At 40.0% G+C, this 22,626-nt stretch overlaps 1 protein-coding gene and 1 pseudogene across 1 annotated transcript in view; one reads left to right on the forward strand and one right to left on the reverse strand.

Moving 5' to 3' along the window:
• The window catches only part of LOC101575222 (IQCJ-SCHIP1 readthrough transcript protein), an 890,224-nt gene that overhangs the window by 427,620 nt on the left and 439,978 nt on the right, over positions 1 to 22,626 (forward strand). The window lies entirely within an intron of this gene.
• On the reverse strand, positions 17,342 to 17,682 carry LOC105743310 (annotated as a pseudogene).

Below are 22,626 nucleotides of genomic sequence, written 5' to 3' on the forward strand. Positions count from 1 at the left end.
CTTGGGAGGCAAACAGCTATATTCATCAGGACAGCTGAACCTCCTTATCGATAACCAGGTCTAGGCTGGGTATAGCCCTGACTAAAGGCAGGACGATTGCGTGCATAAGGGTTAGGCCCACTTGGAGGAGGGGCCATGGTACTTCCTGGAGGTGAAGTAAAACCTGGTCTTGGTTGATAAGCCCCAGGCTGGCTTGGTGGTGTTTCTCTTTTCATGCATTTTGATAGTCTTCTTCATTTGTATTTTCGCCACATGGCGCTGTTTGTGGTAGAGCTTAGCCTTCAGGCCAATCTTTTTTTTTTTTTTTTTTTTTTTTTTTTTTTTTTGCCTTCTTTAAATGTTCATGAGCCTCTCAACTTGCCCTCTTTCTCTTTTCCTCATGGTAATCCAAGCGGTACCCATAGCATTTACAGTGTAATTCAATATATTCATTCTGTGGCATGATGACAGCTGCAGAGCCACTGTGGGAGGTGTGCAAAGAAAAGTCCTAACTTTGTGATCTCCCAGATGCACCAACTTAACAAAAATTAAATAGCCTAATTAGATATCCTAATTAAATGATCTGAATGCACCCTTCTCTAAAGAAGAAATACAGATAACCCATAAGTGTAAGAAAAGTGTGTAGTTACATTAGCCATCAAGAAATACAAATAAAAACTACATTGAAATTCCATCGCACCCTAGTTAGAAGAATTCATGAACAAACCCCCAAAACAATAAATGTTGTTAAGGAGCGGAGAAAAAAGAAATTCTTTTATATTGCTAATAGGAATGTAAATTAGCACATCTCCTATGAAAACCAGTGTGCATATTGCAGAAAAACTTAAAATAGATCTATCATATGATCCAATTGTCCCACTCCTGAATAAATAGCCCAAGAAAATGAAGTAGTTGTGTAAAAGAAATACCTGCACACTCATATTTATTGCAGTACTAACCGTAGCAGGTAAAGGTAGCATCAGTCTAGGTGCCCAAGAACCAATGAAAGAATAAACAAAATATGGATGTACACAATAAAGCAATATTCAGTCCTAGAGAAAATAAAATCTTGTCATTTGCAGGAAAATGGATGGAACTGACGGGTCTTATGTTAAGTAAAACAAGCCAAATATAGGAAGACAAATACTTCACGCTCTTTCTCATATGTAGAAAATTTCAATAGAAAAAAGATGACCTCACTGCAGAAGCAAGAGTACTAGGGACTGGGAAAGGTACTGCAAGGAGAGGGAAGTAGGGAGGCAGCAGGTGGGGAAGGATGGATGGACAGGAACAGTGCAGTGCACGCATATAAGGAAGTAGCACAGCATGACAAACAAGTGTCAATAATGATAAAAATTTTTACATGATCTTTGGGAGTTCATGAGAATATTGGGACAATACCTCCAGAGGGCCAGCAAAGAGGAATACAGAGAATGGTCAACAGCAGGAAGGATCTGGTCAGGTTGTAAGACTTCCAACCTTATTTCTGACCTCTTTGAGAGTGTGAAGACCCAGGGTCCGGAAGTGTAGCACCCAACTGGCTGAGGCGGGTTCCCATGTCTTCTCTGAGTCCAAGACAAAAGACCTAGGAAAGGAGAATTCTAAAAGAGAAGCCCAGGAAGAAGGAAGAGGAGCTTTCTGTGCTAGGAGGGATGAGTAGACGATGGGTTAAAAAGATGGGTTAAAAATTTCTTTATAAAATGATCAATGGTTTTGGAGGATGACCACATGGCCAGATGTGTGAACTGGACTGAGGGTGGTTTAGCGGTATCTAGGGAAGGTGTACCAGTCTTGCTAAGAGACTGCTGCATTTGCCCAGGTGAGGGCTGCCAAGACTTCAGCAGAGTGAACAGAGATGGAAGTAAGGAGACAGCTTCTCAGGAGAAATGGAGCACTGCTTCCTGCCACCGTTGACTATGCTATCCCTCACTTGGACAGTGGTATGTTCACTTGATGAGAATATTATTGATCTAATGAGAAATTATCCCACAGCTTATGATTTTTATAAATGAGAAAATAACATACACTCTAGGGAGACTTAGCTGTTACATTAACAATTAATAGGAAAATCTGACAAAGCCAAAGCTTGGAAGTTGTGCTTTTCATGAATAATATAGAGCTAGGAGAGTTGGTTGGAACCCAAATATGTTCAGAGTAATTTTCCATAAACCTGCCACCTCTTGTTCGAAAATATTTCATGTGTGAGACTGTGATTTTCTCTGACAGGCTGGCATAGGAAGAAGAGGAAGTTGGAAAAGCAAATTGCTCTTTTTGAATAGTAAAAAATATCATTACTGTGAAGAACATTAATCTTTCAGATCAGGTGTTACAGCTTCAGCTGAGATTCTGGTTCTGTAATTCTCAGCATTATAAGCAAGCATGTTTGAGAACTCCTAAATATATGATAACTGCTTTTATTTTATTATCCAAACAGTAATAGGTATTTTTTTTTCAAGTCATTTATTGCAGACAGTTGCTTTTCTCAACACTGAAAACAGCAATAATTTCAAGGTGAAGTCACTGGTAAAACTCTGCCCATCACCACAGCCGACTCTGATGGATGGAGTCAGTCTCCCCTACCAGCTCTGCTGCCTCTCTGCTACCCTGAGGACAAGTCCTGCTGAGGCAGCAGGCCAGGGCGTGGCAAGGTGACTGGAGCCACTGGGCCCAACCTGCCAATTGAAGAGACTTACTAACGCAGGCACAGAGCAGTAGTTCCCAAGCCTGATACACGATCCAGCACCTGGTACCAACTGTCTGATGTGAAAACACGCCAAACTTGACACCTGATCCCAATCTTCTGGCATAGGGTCTGGCCTAAGGCCAGATGGATCAGCGATCAAAGAAAACAGAAAAAGACAGCAGCAGATCACTCTGCACCGCTATCTTCTTTTTCTTGCCTGTTCTGCTCTGTGGGCAGAGTGTATCTTCCCCTTTGCCCTGTAAGTACCTTTTCTTCCTGAACCCCTCTTTTCTGCTTCTTTTCCCTTTCTTCTTGTTTTTGCCTTAAGTAATTTTTAATCTTTCACATTTACTAATTGTTTCATCCAGTTCAATGAACTGGACAATAAAAATGTGGAAAATAGTGCAGGTCCCTACACCACCGAGTAACTGCAGTAGGGCCTGCTCCAGTCGCTAAGGCCAGTGTCTGTGGTTTGCTACACTGCATTCCGTGTCCTAATCCCAGAGACCACTGGGATCCCAGGAAAGATTTGTCTCTGATTACCAAATGACTGTGGGGAGAGGCTCTTCATTTGGGTCCCTCAAATTGCAGACCCTAAGAGCGGTAATTTAGGGAATACTAAGGGAATAGTGAAATAAGAGGAAAGAAGGAAGGAAGACAGAAAGGGTGCACTTGCACTAGTGAGAAACACAGCATAGGCAAGGGGAAGGCAACTGTTATGGTTTGTGTCCAGTTGTCCCCTCAAAGCCTCATGTAGTCATGGGGTGGGGACTTATAGAGTTTGAGATTAATTCATGATCCACTGGGATTACGGGTTTTAGTACTGCTGGGATTATGGATGTGTGTACTTTCCCTAGCCTGGGGCATATAGCCTGAGTGCAATTTAAGAGAGACAGACTTCCTCTCTGTTGCTGTTGTTGCTGCTACTCCTCCATTTGGCTCTTGCTGTTTTGCTGCCTTTTGCCACCATGAACCACTGCCCTCAGCCATGTGCCGCTCTGCCTTGGAGCGAGCTGAGTATGAAATGAAACCTCTAGTAACCGTGAGCTAAATATTGCTTTGTTCATTTTATTGTCCTGTTCATTCCTTCCTTCATTTTGGGTGTCAGGTATGTGTTTCCAGCAATAAGAGAAGAGTAACTGGGACAGCAACACCACCCAAGACACCCAGGGAGACTATGGAATGCACTTTAGAAAATGTCCCACCAGGGGAGGGACAACTCATCTTTTGCTGACAATCACTCTTAAGAGAGGAAATTCCCAGTACTTCCAGTTTACTCCAATCCAGACAGGATGTATGCCTGCAGTCAAAGAATGTCTTTAAAGAAACCACTTGTATACACAAGAACCAACTACAGGCAACCTCTGGCTAGACCTAGAGGATATAGCAAAACAAAATTGACATCTGATACAAAATGAACTAGGAAAAATTAATTGTATCTTAAAAACATTCTGTGTGTATTTAAACAAGATGTGTCAAACTACTCTACTTAGAGTAGATATTCAAGGATCAGGCTTTGAAAGCACTTACAATCTAGTAAAGGAGTCAAGATGGATTTGCAAATAAGTATCATACAAGAGACAAAGTGGTAAGAGCTCTAACACGTTATATGCAAAGCAAGAGGTAGCAAGGATGATCATTTCCTGGGCAGCAAGGGAAAGATACAAAAATGACTTCTTGGACATTAGCACCTCACTTTTACATTCAGAATTGGGGAGACGTCCCGTACAGATGAAACAGAATGACTGCAGATGCAGAAGATGGGAAGTCAAGAGCACACAGGGTGGAAAATGAAGGACAAAGTTCGGGTCTATTTAACCTGATTTGGAAGGGTAAAGGCATGGAACTGGGGGAAGATAGGAAAGTTCTATTAGGCTTAAAGTGTGAAGACTCTTAAACCTCAGGGTCATCTGAGTGTGCTATCAACCCTTACATATATGCTATCACCACTTTTTTAGTTAACTGAAGTCATTGCTGTTGCAGCAGAGACACACAGGCTCACAAGTACCTCACGTGCTATAATGATGACACTTCTCCTGCGTACACAGTGGCTCATGCCACAGTGTGAGACAGAGCAAAACTTGCAAGGAATGAGAAAAAACACAGTGGAGCAAAACCAACAGGGCAGTATTTACTACAGCCTAGGGAATGCATGTGGGCAGGGCACGGGAGAGTACAAGCATTCCTCAAATGCAAAAGGCAACCAAATAAAAAGTTCCATGAGTATGGATCTAATCCATTCAATACTTTCCATTGGAACCTGGGAATCTGCCTTCCTTCACGTTAAAATTTAAAAGTGTCCCAATCACCTTTAATCATCTTAAGACAAGGGAGAGTGATTTCAAGGATGACAGAGAAGACTAACACGACTTAACCCTGATTCTATTATCAAGAACATGGACAGTGGCATGGTTCTTAATGGTTCTGTAGGGGTGAGGGGGTTTCTGCAATCAGATACAAGTCCAGGCCACTTTCCATATTGTTGAGGTGTATGGTAAAGAGAGAACTAGACACTGAACACACTTCCATATTATGTGTAAGAACCTGGACACCCACATCAACAGCCTCAAGGTGATTTCACCACTGTGAACTAGACTCCTACTATGCCCAAGGCACCTATGGGTGCTGGGTCAGAAAGACACCACATTGCATCACCTTGGTAATTTATTAATACTGGCTTCAGTTTTCTCAAAGTGGAGATGAGCTCTTACAAAGAAATCACAGAGTAAAAGATGCAATTTATTAAAACTCTTGGCTCTTGATTTGAAGCTTAGCAAATGAGAAATCATAGATATTTTGTATTTAAGTGTCTTCAGGAGCAGATTTTTGAAAACCATTCATTCAAGGTAAAGTTCCTAGAAACTCTGGGTACAACCAGAATAACCTTACAGAGAAGCTGCGGTCTTCTGTACAGTGTACCTGGTGCACTACAGCTTATATATGTTAAATAGGGGTGTAGTCCTTAACAAAAAAATGGAATACACATGGCCATATAATTCTTACCTAGCACCAAATGAGACAGACTTATGAGAATTTGACAGTGTGAAATGTTCTTTCTTCTTTCTGAAGCACAGATTGTTAGCACTCACAGGTATCTTCGACATATAACCATTTTGAGCATATACTATAAGCATATGTGTGAAGGAGGCACAGAGGAGTATGATTTGAGTATTGAATTGTCTATATGGAAAGATAAACTATAGTTACATTTATGCCTATACTTTCATGATATATTTACTTACATGAAATATATCTAACTTATACCAACTGGTTAAAAATGATTATAAATAAAGATTAACTGTGATGATACTAATACAGATGCTCTTTGAGTTACAATGGGATTATGCCTCCAATAAATGCATTCTAGGTTTAAAATGCAGTTAGTACACCTAAGCCTTTGAGCATTCTAGCTTAGCCACACCATTGCATAGCACTAGTTGTCTACCCGCATGGGCAAGTGGCTATATGGAAACCGTGGCCCGATGCTGCTGCTCAGCTTTGAGATGAAAAATCAGAACTATCAGAATGAAAAATTCAGAATAAGCTTTTAACTGAATGCATACTACTTTGGTACCATATTAAGGTAGAAGAATCATACATTGAGCCACCACAAATCAAGGACCATTTACATTGTAATTGTTGAGAGAAGACAGGAGCAGTCTGGGTTGAGGTGACTAAGAATGTGTCATGGAAGGTGCAGGGATTACCTGGGTCCTCAAAGACTGGATGACTTGGCATCACTTAGGTATGAGCAAGGACCCTGGCTGCTGGTATCAGAAGGACAGTGAGAGAATTATGTTAGGAATTACTGGGAAATAAGGTTGTAAAAGTAGAGGAGTCAGACAACAGAAGGAGTTAGATCAGTTTCAGTGCCAGACCAAGTAAGCTGACTTATAAATCAAAATCATGAACACAAATGTTTTCATGAGCTGATAAAATTGTAAGGTGTCCAAGAGTAAGAAATTAGGAATGGTAGAGATTATAGGGATCTGGTAAGCACAAGTTTTCACATTCAAAAGCATCTGAAACACAGCTCTCCAAGCAAAAAAATGCCTCCAGGACAAATATTAGCTAGGTGGGTGAATTTATTTTTTCACTGCACTAAATCAATATCCAGGCTCCCACTGCCATGCCACATGATTGACAGGCAGTACTGCTCAAGCCAATTACTGTTTCTTATTGAGCCTAGATGAGCCTCCACAATTCTTAGCATAAATAAATGTCATGAATTAGCATTCGTGTGTTGATTTTTCTCCTACTCTACTTCCTAGACTCAATATGACCATTACAAGTTTGTTTTGAACATATTTGCAAAAAACACAAACCATTAACATATGAGTTAGGGGAGTGGAAGTTACTGTCTAAATGTGCCCTTTTGGGGTCTCCAGTCTTCTAATCGTCAACTATCCACATTCAAACTTTTGGCTATTATGTTCATTTCCAAATACATACCTAGCCTGCATTACTGAAGATGGAGGCAGTAAGGTTGCTTACCTTTCCCTGAAGGAAATAAAGGTCTCACAGTGTCCTTCAGAACAAGATGCAGAGAGACCCCAGCAACATGAGACTGAGACACAGACAAGGTTATTTGGGGTGTTGTAGACCAATTTCTGTCCCCATTGGTGGGGCAACTTGACCCTCTCTGAATCTGTTTCCCCAGTTGCCTAAGAGGATAATCATTCCCACCATGAGCATCTGATGATGTCATTGTGAGAATCAAATAAGTTCATGTATGTTTGGCAAACTTTTGACATTATTCAGACTAGTATTCAGTCTTTCAAAAAATTAAAGAACTTTGCTTTTTTAAAAGCACTTTTAGATTCACAGAAAATCTAAATGGAAAGCACAGAGTTCCTGTATACTTATCCCTCCTCCATTCTGCAGTTCTGCCCTTCAATATCTTATAAATCAGTTGCAAGACAATTTTGGAACAGTAATGGGGGAGGCAGCGTGTCTAAGATTGCTGTGTACTTAGTTGTGACAAATTTTAATATTTGCCATAAAATGTGTGAGAAGGAAGGAAGCTTCCTTCTCAAAGAACCATGTTTGGTGATACCAACCACCCAGAAAAGTAAAGCCAAAAGGAAAGATTATTACTTTTCAGGTCGAGTGTATCCATCTATGCCACAAAGAAACCTTCTTCCTCTCCAACACTAACCATCTCTACACACCCTCACACATGCGTGTACTCATTTCATTCTTAACAACATGAAGTGCTGCACAAGGTGGTTGTATCCAGTGATTTACTTATGCATGATCAGCAAAAGAGCTGATCATCTAGCCTGAAGGCCCTAGTAATGGAGACTAGATTTGAGCTGTCTGACTCCATATATTACCCTATCAACTTCCTTATCTATCCATATCTAGAAATATTGTTCAACTCAAGTCCTTAAGGAATTATAAGAATGGAATAGAGAGAAGAAATCAAAGCATTGCTATGCTTTTCATGCCTTCAGTTGAGTGCCAGAGGCTGCAGTCCTTGGCATCAGCTGCCCTTGGCTTGCACAATCATGGCCTACTTTAATTACTGTGCAGGCCTGGCCTTACCTACAGCTTACCTGATGCCCTTCCTCTTTGCCCAAATGTTAGAAGGGATAGATTTACAGTTAAATCAATATTTAATCTAATGTACCTCTCTTGACTCTATTTGTAAAATGGTGCAGAGATCTTGGATAAGAACATACACCTGCAAGCTGAATCAAAAGTATTTGTAGAGCAGTAAACTCAAGAAGGAGACATGATAACAAATTCAAAAGAATGACAGTTTCCTTAACAAAGAGCAATGCACTAGATTTCCTTCCCTTTCCCCTTTTTCATTAGGGATGTGGAAAAAGGAGTCAATATTGATTTAATTGTACCTTTACAAATGGGACTCAGGATTCCAGTAGCCTCCAAGACACTAATAATAATAAAGAAAAATATTTTAGTGATGTGAGTAGAGATTTATTTTGGTCATATATCATAAGATATTCTCATTATTTGGAGAAAGAGAGGCCCTATGCATGTCATTTATCACATATTAAATAACTATGCTATATAGATACTGAGTGAAACTTAAATATTTAATCAATTATGTAAAACTTAAATGTATTTGTACACTTTAAAATTCCCCTGGTTCAAAATGATTTGTCTAAAGCCATTGAGATTGTAAGATTTTAACTGGAAGTGAAATTATTGGTCTAATCTTCTAGAAACCAGTTGAGCTTCAATTTCTTAGTTGGAGAAGTAAATAATTGTCTGTGGGATGGAGATGATGAATGACGTTAGCTTAAATTATAGGGAAAAAAGGAAAGGAAAGAGAAAGGAAAGGGGGGAAGGAAGTTGGTAGGAAGGAGGGACAGAGGGAGGGAGGGAAGAAGGGAGGGACAGAAGGAGGGCAGAGTATACTCTACCTGTAGTGATCCGAAAGAATCAAAGTCTCTTATTAGTAAGCTTTTATATCTTTCTTATTGACAAGATCAGATTTATTTTTAGTGAACAAAGTCCAAAGTTTCAAGTTCAATGAATTAGTCTACTTAATTTAGAAGTGCTTGCACCCTGCCTATTTGAATTTATTGTCTCATATTCAGTGATGATATACATGACCGTGGTGTGATTGACAGTAAAATCACAGAAAAGGATTCATATCATAAATCCACAATTAAGTAACCCTATGAGGCATATGAAATGATCAGCATTTCATCAGTGGATTCTATTGCCTGCATCTAAGTGTCAAAAAAGTGCCTATTGCTGCAAGATACTATCAGAATCACTTCTGAGAGTGATGGAGAGAATCCTAGTATGGACCTTTTTTCTCTATCTTCTTTAAAATCTCTTTTTAAAATGTATTAGTAAGTGTTTGCAATACATGAAGTTTACATTCATCTTGGGGAGTAGGCACATGAATATAACTCAGCTTGTATCTTTTTACTTTTAATGTTACTTGTGGTTACCAAGGCTTTTGGAAATCAAATCAAACTCAGGAGTACATTTTCATAACACATTTGCTACAAAATATGAATTTTGAGTTCTTAGGGTGGTAAAACACACTTTCATGATATCTTTCCTTCCCGGTTCCTCAAACCTTCTCAAATAGCCATATAATCAGAACAGGACTACCTATGCAAGTGCAGATACAAACCAAGTACCTTTCTCACCTTCCATCTGATGACATCTTTTATGCTCATCCTATGTCACAGTTCTTATGCCCTTACTCATACAAAATCATGTCACTGGAAATGTACCAAATACCTAACTTTACACAAGCAACACTTTTAATGGCTATGATATTTTAAACCACTTAATATGCTGTTAATAAAGTGACATTTTGCTCATAGCATATAATTAGGAACACTTTCACTACCTGGAGGATATATGTTGAGGTAAATGTGGGTCATCATTTGTCTTTATACATTCATTCATTCATTCGTTTGTTTGTTTGTTTGTTTGTTTGTTTGTTTGTTTTTAGCAGAGTTTCATTGTATAGATTAGGTTGGCCTTGCATCCACTATGTAGTAGTCCATGGTGGCCTTGAACTCATGATCCTCCTATCTCAGCCTCCCAAGAACTGGGACTACAGGCATGGCCACTATCCTGGTTAATCATTTGTTTGTAAATTGGAGTTACAGAGACCTCTTAATCCCAGTAGCAATCGTCTAGTTATATCAATACACAAAAAAGTATTAGACAAAGCAAGTGTGGTCCAAGTGCATGGGGGAATGTACAGGTAAACCATGTAAGTGTCCCAGCCTTTCCTCTATTTCTTCTTTAAGCGCATGTATTCTGTTATGGATATCTGATGTTTATTTCATTATATTAGATGTAACTAATTAGTCAATTCAAAACACGTGAATTATATTTTTAATGACTTCCAGTGTCAATTAGATTGTACCACTTCTATATTCATCTGAAAAGATTAAATCAATACTTTCTTTAAAATTCATGTCCAAGAATTTTTACTTGGCATCTGATTCATTCATAATTGTTCATTCACTTAGTAAGTACATTTATGGACTGAATAGTTTGCCTGGTGTTATAAAAGATACGGCGATAAATAAGATTGTTTTTGCACTCAGGGACTGCTATGATTTGGGTGACTTCCCCTAAAAGTCCTTACACAAAGGATTGATTCTCCAGAGCAGTGATATTGGAAGGCATTGTAGATCTTTAGATAGTGAATGATCATTTTGTCCTTAAGGTATGCCCCTGAAGGTCATTGCTGACCCCAGACCCATTGTCTTTCTGTCTCCTGGATCAAGATTTGAACATTCTGTCTAACATATTCTGACCAGAAATCCAAATCAATAGTGTCTTCCAATCTTGAACTTAAATTTCCACAAACATGAGCCAAAGTAAATCTCTCCATGCCAAGTGTTTTATGGTGGTGACACAAAAAGCTAATATAAAGAAGTGCTTACCTACAAGCACACTCAGAACTCCATGGTATGAGGCAGAATGAGCTAGAAGAAAGGCATAAGTGCTAAGAGGACTGAGAAGAAAGGTCTGAGTAAAGCTTGTGGAGAACTGGGGACAGAAATGGGATTAGGGAGGATCAATGGGATTAGGATGGCTACTGAAAGTAGGGTTCATTTGATCCCCAAATACATTTTCCCCTTCCAGGCAAGGGAATCCATCTTTCCTAATCTTACATAAGAATGATTACATGAGACCTGTTTAAGAAAGTGAATCATATGAGCCAAGCAGTCTGTGTTGTGTGTTATTTCACCTAGTGCCTAACTTCATTTAACTGTGACAATTAATCCAAAAAACAAAAACAAAAAACATCTCTTATATTTGCCCCACTGTCAATACAAGAGAATAAAGCAATATAAAAATAGTTATTAAAATATTTGTAAGCTTGTGTTTTAAGCCTTACTTTTCTCACCTACAAAATGGGCAGTACAATTATGCTTGCACTAACTACCTATCTTAGAGGTTCCCTATTATAACCAAGTAAGGTAAAGCAAGTTGAAGCAAATTACAAACACAAAGTACCAATAAAGGTTCTTATGTCAATTCAGAGTCTCTGCCTGATTCCTTCCACATTCCTAACCTAGTGAGTGCCTGACTCCTGGTATTTAAATGACTTACGTAATTCTAAATGTCAAGTGTTCAAACCTTCTGCCTATCCCTGAAGTCTTGCCTGCTTTGCTGATTCTAACCCATGGAGAGTGGACAGAGAACAGGCTTCTACTTTGCAGTGCCCAGTTTAACCTTGATCATCATTTCAGGAACCTTATTTCAGAACTGAGCTCCTTCTATTCCACTGCCTTGTTCCTGAACCCCAGCCAAGCCATGATATTTTCAGAACTCTTTATCCTGGGGTAGCAACCCCCTATCGTTCAGCCTCTCAGAACTTTCCCAGTCAATTTCCTCTCACTTCATTCTTAGTAGGTTATATAGGGAAGTGATTCTCAGCACTATCTGTACTGTATGTAGGGATCTCTAGTCATCAGTTTCTGATACTGTGGCCAAGTACCGACACACGAAGCTCAAAAGAGGAAGGCTTCCTGTTTGCTTACAGTTTCAGAGGTTTCGCTTTGTGATCTGCTGGCTCCATGGGGGTATCTCATGGTGAAAGGGGCTCAGCAGGCAGAAGTGTTCACTTCTCGGCAGTTAGGAGTAGAACTGGTTAGAAGAGCACCAGCGAGATCCATATCCCCTAAAGGCACCCAAATGGCCCACCTCCAGCTGGGCTCCAACTGTCTATGAGAAGGTGCCATTGTGACATGAGTGGGTTAATCCACCAGTAGGTACAGCAACCTCATGATCCAGTCACCTTTCTAGGAGTCTCAGTCTAATCAAAGTAGCAATTAATGGTAACCAGGATCCTCAGGTTATCAAAAGATTTATACCATGAAAAGAATAATGTGAGCACACCATCCCCCACTCATTCTGCTGTAATGGACCTTGAGCAGCAGTGCTGAACCTCAGGCACACATGCTACAGCAGACTTTCTGTATCATCAAAACCTCTGAATGGTTCACCGTCAGTGGCTTAGAGTATATCTTAGGAATCAGGAATTTTCACAGCTACTCGTGCGATTCTAATAGGTAGCTGAGATCGAAAACTCCTGAGTCAGGGAGCTATTACCAATCAAATTGTAGTTCAGGATTGAGTGAAATCTGGGAGTAACCCACCCCTCAACAGCATTGGATGTGGTGACCAGAATCTGTAGCAACAATAACTCCGAGAAGCAATTTGTAATCAGTACTGAAGCCAGATCCTCGTGAGACCAATTCAAAGTGGGAGCCTAATTCTGCAGGACTACCAGCTCTCAGGTACAGAGCCAGCAAAGAAAGGAAGAGGGGGCACAAGATTAAATGTGGCTGTGCTAGGCAGATATTGTTTACATTTTTCACTTGGGTTTGGGAAGAGAAGAAAAACCCCATAAAGTCAGTGGACACGAGGTGTTCCCTGAAGGAGACAAAAATAAAATTTTAAGGATCTTAAAAGTTAGATGTTAGTTTGCGTTCATTAATTCGCATTTATGATTTGGACTCACACTGCCCTCAGAAACTTTGATCTTCTCCATGTTAAAAATAGTTGATAAGGGGCCAGGGAGATGGCTCAGTAGGATAAGTGCTCGACTGGCAAACTCAAGGATCTGAGTTCAATCCCTGGTTCTGGAAAAAAAAAAATTGATAAAGAATGGTAGCGACATGAGTCAGAAGCTTACTGTCCCAAGGGAGCAAGGAACAAAGACAGAGCCTAAGGAGATGGCCTCTTGTAGTTCTGGCCAGCTGGAAACAAGGTAACAGATTCCTGGAGGCGTCACCTTGTCTGATTTTCGTTTCTTTACCTGGGAAGTTACAAACCAATGATGTTTTTTTTTTTCAAAGTTTTATTGATAAACAGATAGCAATGAGACAGTTTCAAATCAAATCGGAAGTACAGTTTCAACAAATCATACACTGCATATATTCTTCTTAGTGGTTAATTGCTGTACAAGATGCGGACTTGTGATCCTATTTACAAACACCATTAGAAGAATACACAATCTGAGGTACAGGATCTCAGGATAAATCCTGAGGGCATTTCACTGACCTTCTCAGACCAAAAAGCTACAACTCTTGTTGCATAGGTCCTGCTTTACCTTGGTCTTAACCAATGACCAGCTTGTTTACACCAAATTAGTTATGCACATTCCTAAGCCTGTTTGTGGCCCTTACTAAATGTGAGAAGTTTCCATGGCTGGGGGCTCACTTAGAGAGAGACTAATCTTGGTGAAACTATATTAATCGTCTTCCTGTCATTTCTTGCGACTCCAGTTTATAACATACAACAAAGCATGATAGATGAAGTGGGCAGAGACCTCAAGGTACAACGTTTTCATCTTACGCATGAAGAAACTGGAGTCCAGAGAAGACAATGATCTATCCAAAACCACTACAATTTGGGGGCAGAGTTAAGAACAGAGCACAGGTTTTCTGTCACCATCCCACAATGGACATGGAACTGAGCTGGGTACCAGATATTTAAGCTGCTAATTCAAGAACTATGCAGAAAATTCTCTGAAAACATTGTTATTCAGAAGATTTCTGACTGATTGATGTCATATCTTTTAAAACTCTTCCTCCTTTCTGAGATAGTATAGCAAGATATTTTATTAAAGAAAGGAATCCAGTAGGAGAGTGTCAGGTGTTAGATACTTATTTTAAAGGGAAAGAAAATGAGTTCAGGTACTTACATGGGTTTTTTCATATATGAGGGGAAAACGAGCTAACCCAGGCTCACTGACAGAATTGACCCTTAGACCCAGAGAGCAAGGGAGGATAAACAAGGCAGTAATGAGGTCACACTGTATACTTTACAAAACACTTTAAGGTAGTGTTAGAGTCACATCTCATACAAATATATAAGTCAAGCAAGGGTCACAGAATAAGCAGAAACAAGTTAAACTATCCTAAGAGATGGGGAAAATTACCATCATATGAATGGCCTATGATTTGGAAAAACAAATTTCATGTGTCACAACTAAGTTAAGTTAGCAAGATTATGTGATGTGTCAAGATGACACAAGAGTAATAATAAGCCAGATCCTAATGACTACGGTTTTTATTTCACATCCAGAGTTTATTTGACTGCCATACCCCACATAGTTCATTCTTGGTGAACACATCTAGATAGGTAAAAGAGGCCAGAAAGCTAAAGCTGGCAAGAATAGCACCTGGGAATAGGATGGGTGAGGCTTGTTCTAGGCCTGGGTGTGAACTGCCAGGATAAGAGGGCACTGACTAGTGTCTCAACCAGAAGGATAATATATCTGAAATGACGGCTCAAGTATGGCCTCAACCTAACAAAATACCTTGCTGGCATTTGTCACTCTGATTAGATGGATTTGGGCCCAGTTCAAAATGGCTGGCCTTGTTCCCTCCGACACTTGCACAACATCCTAGTGAAGGTTGCTAGGATGGGTAATGACAGGATTTAGCGATGGAGCCCACAGGTTGTCTCTGTCTTACTTGGTTGAATATTGTAAAACATACATGAATTGCTTGTCTTAAAAATAAAAGTATTTCTGTGTCTCTTGTTTATGTTAAGAAAAGGGTAAGATGAAACAGTAAACTTCACTGTAAAGAAAATCACATCAACTGATATTCTCATTTGTATGGACACTATCTTAGTTCCTTTCTGGTTTCTGGGACTGAATATTCAACACATACAAGGTCAAGGAGAAGCTTATTTAGTTCATAGTTTGTAGAGACCTCACTCCATAATCTGTGGGCTCCAAGACAGACCAGCATGGATGAAGGGCATGGCAGAAGAGACAAAGTTTATGGCAGGCCAGGCAGAAGGTAGCAGCCTGCCTTTTTCTGTCTCCCTTTGTATTCCATTCAGCCTAGGAGTCTTGTAGTTGTTGCCACCCCCACTCAGGTGGGATTTCTGTCTTTTAGTAAGTCCATGCAGCTGCACCCAGAATTATGCTAAAGCAGTTCTGGATTAGTGGACTAATGCATGTGGGCCAGTGTCACACACCCTGACCCAGCCACCTCTGATGAGCTCATGAGGTTCTGGAGGAGGACATCTATATGTAAGCTGTACGAGTTGCTATGAGTTTTCATGCATTGATTGGAAATAGAAGCAATATTCATAGCCAATAAAATAAAATGCCTTATATTCCAGAAAAGTTTCTTTCATAGAGAAAAGAAATTTAAGAAATCTGTTTTCCCCATCTTATGATGTTCCTTACTTTTAAAGTGTGTGTGTAAATTACCTAGATCTTTTGAAAGAGGAAAAAGGCAAAATATCTCAGGAAAGGGGAGTGATTGGTAGTATTTAGAGTAAAGTGAGTAGAATTGAATGGTGCAATACACTTCAAAAATCATTAAGATCTTTTTTTAATGTATTTAAAGGTACAAGGTCTCACTACACAGCTCAGACTTGTGATCCTCCTGTTTTCAGCCTCTCCAGCACTGGGATTAGAGGCGTTTGCCGCCACGTACACTGGAGGCAGAGTCAGCACAGCATGTGGTGCTGGGGATTAAATTCTGTTCTCTGCACTTGCCCAAGCAGGTGTTGGCATTAGTCATCAAGATTTTGATAGGCATTTTTCTATACATAACCTCTTGATCTTTGTCTTGGTTATTTTCTCATTACTGTGACAAATACCTGATACCCACAAATGAAAGGAGGAAAAGTTTAGCTCACAGTTGGTAGAGACTTCAGTCTGTGTTCGGCTTGCTCCAAAGAAGGGTGGCATGGTCAAATGAAACCATCCATGGCTGGCCTGGCAGAAAAGAGCTGCCCTTTGTTCCAGCCTTCCCTTTGTATGCCACCCAGGTTACAGACCTATTGCCTATGACACTCCAACTCAGGGTGGATTCTATCTTCAGGAGATTCATCCAGTCACAGACAGAAGCATGTTAATTCAATCAATGGACTAATCTAGTTATCGTGTCCTTGATCTACACTCACACACACTGACCCAGCCACCTCCACAAACCTCCGCCTGTGAGTGCATGAGGCTTGGGTGGACATCTGGGTACAAGCTGTAACAGTCATCGTGTTGAATTTGATAACATCAAAGAATAAAAAAAAATGTAGCAATCTCAAATAAATGTGCGTACTCATAAAATTAACCAGAACATTTTAAAGAACATAATTTTTAATAAAAAATGTATAGTTGTCCACAATAATTCTTCATGCAGTGGCTATTAAAGTCGCATTGTCTTCAAACAGCATGTATTCATTGATCTGATTTCATGTAATAAAGTTGCAAGTTAAAATTTTTTATGTTATTATAAATTGGAATTTTTAAATAAAAAGTTTTACCAAAAATTAAATAAGCTTGTAGTCACCACTGTTTCTTTTTTTATGTGACAATCATACAGAGCTTTTATTCAAGGAATATACAATGTGGCGAGAATCAGCATTTCAAGTACACAATCTACTTAGTGAACATTCAATGTTGTGTGTGGGGAGGGAAGCTGCAATCTTTCTTTTGGTGGAACTGGGGATTGAACTCAGGCCTTTGAGCTTGCCAGGGAAGCACTTATGCTACTGAGCTGTCTCCCCAGCCTGGAAGCTTCAATCTTGAAACACTTCTACCCAAAGGTTACTATGATTCAATAATGGCATTTACTATGAAGTGAGTTTACTGGTATTGACTTTGTGAAATTTACTCCCAGTATTTGATGTTACAAACTTTAGGGTCTTTGAGATATGTAGGATCCTTGTACATAACTGGCATAAACTCCATTATTTGAGCTCTCTTAACAGCTTTTGAAATTTCTTTTTGTTTCTTCCCACAAAGACCTGTTATATGTCTCCCATGAATGCAGCCAGCATATGGAAAAATAAACTGGGACAAAAGCCATACATTCTTGTAATTCACATGTATCTCACTCAAGATACATTTCTTAAGAGGTTCCTTATAAGGGTTTTCCATTGCAACAGGCAGGTTTTCATTGCTGGTTACCTGTTAATACTGTGAACAACCTCTTCTCTCTTCTGGGATCTCTGAGGCAGACAGCAGCCGTTATCCCGTGTGTCAGCTTCTCCCTCCCTAGACCACTGCAAACAGCATCCACAGCACCCATGGTTTCCCATTCCTCTTCCTTTCCTTTCTCTAAATCCTCCAGGTGAGTCCCTTCTGGTACACTCCCCAGTGTGCCCTCGGACTCCACTCAAATGTTCCCACCATTGTCTATTTCCTGTATTCACTTACATATGATATTTTTATAATGAGATGTGACATTTTGGATATCCATACTGAGAAGCATGTCTACAGTGCTCTATTTCATTGTTAGAGAATGTTGCTTTGAAAACAATGAGAAATTTCCAAGAATAATAACTTAGCCGTGTTAATGGTGCATGTTAAATACATGAAGTGATGTCTTGGTGTAGAAATATGATGAATGTCTTTGTTTTTCTGTTTCTTAGTCATGTTTTTATCCTATTATATATGCATTACTTCTACTTTTTATATGTCTGTCATGGGAGGTAGGAAAGTTGTAATACTGGTGCTGTACACTGGCAATTCATGTAACAAGCACACATGAATTTGGACTGGATGGACAGGAAAAGATCTTGATGAGAAGTCCCTTGGTGGAGAGAAAGAAAAAAGCCATAGAGAATACTTAGCTTCATTCATATCCGAATTAAGATAGCAGGTATTATTACATGTTGATTCAGCACTAGGAATATGATATGACACGTCAAAAGAAAATATATAGTTTTGAGAGTTGTTGAAAATACATTAAACCTTATAATATACTAAACCTCAAAAGCAGCATAGCAATTAATAAAACTTTCAAGGAATGTCTTCTCTGCAGGGAATTTGAAACATTTTAGCATGTCTGCATTTGGGACATGATACAGAGTTCTGAAGAAAAGTGCAAAAGAAACTTAATGGAGAAAAATATGAAACACATTGGATGGGTTCATTTGTGTGATTTTGTGCCACTGGCCCAGTGACATCCCTCCTATCTCAATAGTTGTCTTTTCTCAGGAACAGGTAGCTAAACCCATCCCACCATATGCATTCCTCTCTTAACAATGGATCGTCTTCTCCCAAGACTTCTCTCTGGACCCTGGACCATGCCCTGGCAGGATATGTTTAACTACATCCCCCTCTCCTGCAAACTCAACCTCCTAAGCCCAGAGGACTATGCCAGCTGGTGCCATACTTATCAGAACCTCTTCTGGGCACAAGAGTTCATTTCTGGCTTCTTCTCTGACTCCTAAAAATGAAGAATAAAAGAATAACTTGTTGCAGTAGGTGGTTGTGTCAAGTTCCATACTTAGTTCAGCCTCATAAGAGTAAACTGACTTTTTAAAATATCTAATGGTTTGGGCTGGTTGTAATTGCTCCTTGTAATAGATAGTAAAAGAGTTTCCTGGATGGAAGCCAAACTCACCTTCAGTGGAAAAGCACATGATGATAATTGCTAAGAGAACTTTTACACTTTAAAAAAGCAGTTCACGACATCTTAACATGAGAAATGACAGTGAAATGCCATTAGGGAATTAATCCTTAACCCATGTGAGCTAGAGAGTTGAGAGAGAAAAAATGAAAAATCTTTTTATCTGCTTTGAAATAAAAAAAAAAATCCCAGGGGAGCCACATTTTCCCTGGAAAGTATGAGGGCTTTCCTGAGTGTGTCCCTTAGTGAAACAAGAGCTTTTTAAAAATGTATTTTAACATACATCTTCATGAGCACTTCACTGTGTTGTCAATGAATAACTTCCTGCCACTTCTGTAACTATACTATTTGTCCTTGTTCTAAACTTTGGCATCTAAAATTACACACATATTTGACAATTGAAAGAAGATAATTGTAAGTTTCTCCTCTGTCTCTTTTTATTATGCAAAATGTAATGAAGGCACATTGACTATCTCTAAAAACATAGCACTCAATCATGATTGCTATTTGTTCCCATTCTTCATCACCTCAGGAGTCTCTCTGCTTCTAACTTCTACTTTCCCTGATGCTTGTCTCCCGGCCCTGTAGTGGTTTTATAAATGGAAGCTCAGTGATTTAATTGCAGCCATTTTAGGGTTATGGGCCAGGAAATGCTAATCAAAAAAGTTAACAAAATAAAGATTAAGAGGGGCCTTACTCTCCCAGGATTCTTGCTCTTAATGGTAAATTGGTCTTTATTCATTTGATAATTATCTCAAAGCACATAATATGGGCCAGAATCTAAGCAAGTAGAGATACAGAGATGTGAATAGCAACTGCATCCTAGTGAATTCTATACACAACCTAGTAGGATAGATCAACATCTGAGCAAATTATAATATAGTTCTATGATAAAAACACCATATTACAGAAAAAGTGAGAGGGCTGCCTCAGAAAGGAATAAAACAAAACTAAATTTTAAGGTAGTCTAACAGCAAAGCTAATTTATTAGCTTATGTCACTAAAACAGAAATATTTCTGATTCTAGTCACCTCCAGGACCTAGTAACTGTAACTGTATTTAGATATAGCATCATTGAAGAGGAAATTAATCTGAAATCAGGTTATTGGGCTGGGAGATAGCCCAATTTCGCTACTGGCCTTTTTAGAAGAGATTAGAGTACAGACGACACAGGAACAAATAGAAGAAAGACACAGGAAGAAGACAAACATCAAAAACCAAGGAAAGAAGCCTCAAAAGAACCATCCCTTTGAACATATTGGTGTCATAATTCTCCAAAGTTGTGATGAGAATATACATTTCTCCTACTGAAGTCACCCAGTCTACGGTGCTTTATTGTAGAAAAAATAACAACCTAATTCAAGATGTCAGTTCAGCCTCCATGAAAGCTTCTTGCCAACTCTTGGGATCATGCCCAGGTCTGAAAAATACTACTACCCCTTCCAGACTATAAATTCTCACTCTGAACATCCAAATATAAGAAGAGGAACCCTCCAACAGCTTTCTACAAGTTTTAAGGTTTTCACTTTCTTATGATTCTCCCCTTTATCTGAATGCTTTCTGTGGGTTGGGTAATATGATGAGTGATTTGCCTTAAGGTAAAAAGGGTCATATCCCTAATGGTAGGAAAATCAAATTGTGATTGTGAGGTATAGCTGTGGAGATAATGAAATAGAGCCAAAGAAAGGGATCAAATTAGTCTACCCAAAAAAGCTAAGAAAAGTAACCCTGTAGAGAATTTGGGTGTGTCTTAGAGAATAAATATTTCTAGAGAAAGAATCAAAGGATAATCCAGATAAGGGAGTCAGCACTCATGAGGGCATAAAAGATATAAAAGGACCTGCACCACTGTATTAGTTACTCTTCTCTCATTGCTGGGGCAAATACCCAACACTCAAAATAAAGGAAGGAAAGGTTTATTTAGCTTACAGTTACTGGAGGTTTCATAGTTTAAAACAGCCTGAATTACATAGGAAGACCTCAAAGCCTTATTTGCTCAGGAGACAGGGTCAGCAGCTCTGTCTTCACCAAACATCTCCTCTCTGCCTGAGGTGGCCTCAATCACAGACACTGCCACCCCACACTACAGGGTCTGGAAGAGAGGCTGAGGTGCCACAGTGTCCAGGTTGACTGGCTCCACACCTCCAAGAGAGGCTGCTGGTGGGGGAAAGGGGGGCAGAGGGGTGGGGAGGAGGAGCTCCACTGCCAGTTCAATGGTTCGTGCCTCTCTGGCCTGGCCCCTCGAACTCTGCCCTGGTCCTTTAGTCCTGTTCCTCAAGCCACTTGCTGCTTCTTGAGCTATGTCTACCCCATAATTTACATGAAGCTTTGGGGGGGACAACTAGACACAAACCATAACATTCCACTCCTGGACTCCCAAAGTTTCATGTATATCCCTTTGTCCAAAAGGCATTTTAGTCCATCTTTTAGAGTTGCCAAAGTCCCAACAATCTCAGCATTGCTGAAAAGTCCAAGTCCCAAGTCTCCTCCAAGATCCAAGACAAAATCTCAACTGTGAACTCCTGTACAAATGAAAAGTTAAATATATCCAACATTCAAAGGCACAAGATAAATATTGCCACTCCAAAACATATACACACCATTGGGGCCAAAACAAGTCCAAAATCCAGCAGAGCAAACATTAAGTCCTATAGGTCCTTGTGGAACATCTCAAGCAATCTGTGGCAAGGCATGAGCTCCATGTGGCTCCACCCTTAGGGCACTTCTGGTGGTTGTAGCTCCCTTGGCTCCTCTCGCAGGCTGGCTTTGCTCCCTCTTTGCAGTTTCCCTTAGATGATCCACGTTCCTGGCTTTTCCAGATTTCTGGGGTTTCCACTAAATAGGCTTTTCACTCAGCTTCACACACTGCCCTTTCAGGGGCACACTGTCTGGTATCCCAGGCCTTCCTCTGAAACATAGGTGGAAGCCTTCTTAAACTCAGAACTTCTGCATTCTGCATGTCCTAACACCAATGCCACATGGATGATGCCAAAGTCTGCCACCAGCTGGAGCAGTAGCCAGGCTTTCCTCTCTCTTAACTGGAGATATCAAGTGCCTGGATCACTGAGTACTCTGACCCTGTTTGCAAGGAACAAATTCTCCATGCTGGTGCCTTTCTGGAATCTGATGTGGCTGCTGCCTCCATTCTGCAACCTGGTGTGGCCGCCACCTCAGTTTTGGAACATGGGGCTCTGTTACTTTTTCCTCAGAGCAAAGTCCCTCACCCTTGTGATTCTGAGGCTGCAAAAGGTGAGAACCTACCACCTCCTGTGATGCCCTCAGGACAGCTTTTCCACTCTCCTGTTCTCCTGGGCACTGGAGATCTCAGCTCTATCTTTGCAGTCCCCAACCTTCCTGGTGTATTCTTTCTGGCCTAAACTCAACAATATTTTAAATCATTCTGCTGGGCTCTTTGCTCTACATTTTCAACATATGTTTGACTAAGAGCCCCCAACAATAGCCATGCCACTGTCCCAATATTTGACTGCTTTGAGATTTCCTTTGAAAGATTAATCAGTATTCCATGTTTTAATCTCTCTTTTTTTTTAAGGGTGTGTGTGTGTGTGTGTGTGTGTGTGTGTGTGTGTGTGTGTGCAGGGTCTCACTATGCAGCTCAGA

This window comes from Octodon degus, unplaced genomic scaffold (assembly GCF_000260255.1).
Source record: "Octodon degus isolate 3935 unplaced genomic scaffold, OctDeg1.0 scaffold00115, whole genome shotgun sequence".
NCBI classification, from domain to species: domain Eukaryota; kingdom Metazoa; phylum Chordata; class Mammalia; order Rodentia; family Octodontidae; genus Octodon; species Octodon degus.